Raw genomic sequence first — 2,514 nt, 5'->3', positions numbered from 1 at the left:
ACCCTAAACCAATTTTAAAGTGCGTACAAAACCTGGTCTGGCTACTAGGGTATAACATTTTACTATTGAAATACTATTGAATTTAAAAAGATTTTTAACTCTGGAATCCCTAAATATATGTATATTTTCCTTTTAAATCTAAAAATTACATTTTCGTGGAATGCATAAACAAGGTTTAATAAATTATTGCTGATACAAAGGCAGAGATTTTAGATTTACAGTGTATCTAAATAGAATGGTCATTGTTTTATAAATAAATATATATATATATATATATATATATATATATATATTATTGCAAATTTATGTATAGTATAAAAAGCACCCCTAATCTTAAGTACATTCCTTAGTTTAAGTACATATTCCTTCAAAATTTCAAAACAATTTTTTTATGCATAAACAAGTCTTTTTAAATTACTGTATTGAAGAAAGATTTGATTGTTGTAGTAGAAAATGAAAGTGTTAGACAAAACTATATTAGTAAAGTTTAAGAAACAACAAAACCACAGTTACAGTATTTAAAATACAAAATAATATACACTACATTACCATTTAAAAGTAGAAAGACATTTAGTTGAATGGTGAATATATAAAATATATGATTGCAAACATATCTGAATATATGCCACCTTTTGATACTAAACCATTCATGAAAGCTCGGTTGTTATCTGGTTTGTTTGTTCAGTTCTTTTATTTTATTTGCAAGTGATTGCTTTAGAATAGTTGATGACGTATTTGGATATCTCTTGCTGGTGAAGTCTGTGGATTAAATATACAAATATTATATATATTTTTTGTCTATACAAACAAAAGTATAAACTTTATATTATGCTGTTTATTAATGTATCATATAATCGACCATGCCAAATTTGACTGCAGGCCAAACAAGCAAGTGACATAAAAAAGTATTTCCAAATGCAATGACCAATTTATATTTTTACTGTATTATTATATATACCTTAATCAAAGCAAAATAAAAGGTCAGATGTGCACATTACTACACTTAGATTAACCAGCAAAAGCATCCAAATTACAATTTTTTTCATGACTGCTTATCTCTTTACTGTGTTTAACCTCCCCAACAATCTTTAAATCAGGTATTTGTGAAATGTATCACTGTTCTATATTCTTAATAAACAAATTGGAAATTGAAAGGCTTACCTAAACTGTTGTCTCCTCTTCTAGAGGGTCATCCAAACGAATGGCCTTCTGACAGTGCGCATGCCAACACCAAGTTGTTTGGCACTAGCTTTCGGAGATGGTGAAGAAACTACCAACTTTGATCTCTCTTTCTCCATATCATTTTGCTTTCCTATTTAAATAATTATAATATCAATTACCAAACAGCGATACTGCAGTCAAATTAGCCTAAATCAAAATTATTTCCGTTGGTACTACATTTATATTCATATACCCCTTTTACACTATCACCGAAACACCGAGCTGAACTCGGAGAAGTCAACGCACCGGGGCGTTTAATTCGGTGATCGTAGGTAATGTAAATGAGGTCAGACAGTCAACCCGGTGCGCGAACACCGGATTGAAATGCAGCTGACGTCTTCCTGAAGCATTACTCCGGGTTGATCTGTCAGGAAAAATTTGGTCCAGGGCAAAAATCAGTCCGGCGGACTGATTTTGGCCTCATAATTACTTGCCAAATGTAGTCCACATAGGCTAAAATAAGGTCCGCTGAAATTTATTTTTTTGCACAGCACACATGGAAATCTTACGTCCGCAATAAATTTTGGCGGAAAGAACAATTCCTAAGTTTTTACAGACGTGCACATGCCTTATGCTAGACAATCACAATGATGTCCCTAGCTGAAGCCTGAATTTGCATACATCACCCTATATAAGAGATCGGCATGTAAGATAGGCATGTACAGTATTTGGGTTTAGTTGATAGTAGAGCCTTCGCGGTTAGTGAACATTGGAATAACAGTAAGGAAGGACTAATGTACACGGATATATATTACCTGTAGTTGTTGTATTTTTAATAGTGTTACAGTATATTTGCTATGAACAATTACATACATTGACATAAAATTTAATTTCATATTTATAAGTCATACCGGTAAAGATATATATATATATATATATATATATATATATGTGTTGGATTATCTTTTGAAATTTAAAACAAAAGTTAGGTAATTGACGCTAATGACATCATTTAATCTCTTTTATTTTAGAACAATGGATTAGAGGGACCCTACTGACGTCATTTAATCCTTTACAATAAAGAACAAAAGACTAGTATACTTAATTGTTTACGTCATGATGCAGTGCCAGATGTGTTGGATTATCTTCGAAACTGAAAACAATAGGGCAGTCATTAAAGGTGCTAAAAGGAATTAAATCAAACAATTTGAATGTAATTGGAATAAACAATAGGATTAGCGATGTTTTTAATAGGATTAATTGTTTGTGACATAGGGATACCTGTGACAATTCGGGGACTTGATAGTTTGAATAGCCCGGGTTAACATAGGGTTATGACGTCTTGTATTCAAT

General features: G+C 31.5%; 1 long non-coding RNA gene across 1 annotated transcript; it reads right to left on the bottom strand.

Annotated features, from left to right (window-relative positions):
* Positions 1–355: 355 nt before the first annotated feature.
* On the bottom strand, positions 356–1,568 carry LOC117118234. The gene is made up of 3 exons (XR_004447019.1): positions 1,468–1,568; positions 1,162–1,312; positions 356–759 (listed from the first exon to the last, which is right to left on the bottom strand). It is a non-coding gene; the product is annotated as an uncharacterized LOC117118234 (long non-coding RNA).
* Positions 1,569–2,514: the final 946 nt, after the last annotated feature.

This window comes from Anneissia japonica, unplaced genomic scaffold (genome assembly GCF_011630105.1).
Source record: "Anneissia japonica isolate Jap-2015-1 unplaced genomic scaffold, ASM1163010v1 scaffold288176_len59077_cov173, whole genome shotgun sequence".
Taxonomy (NCBI): domain Eukaryota; kingdom Metazoa; phylum Echinodermata; class Crinoidea; order Comatulida; family Comatulidae; genus Anneissia; species Anneissia japonica.
The sequence above is the reverse complement of the archived record's forward strand: the minus strand, read 5'-3'. Positions and strand labels throughout refer to the sequence as shown.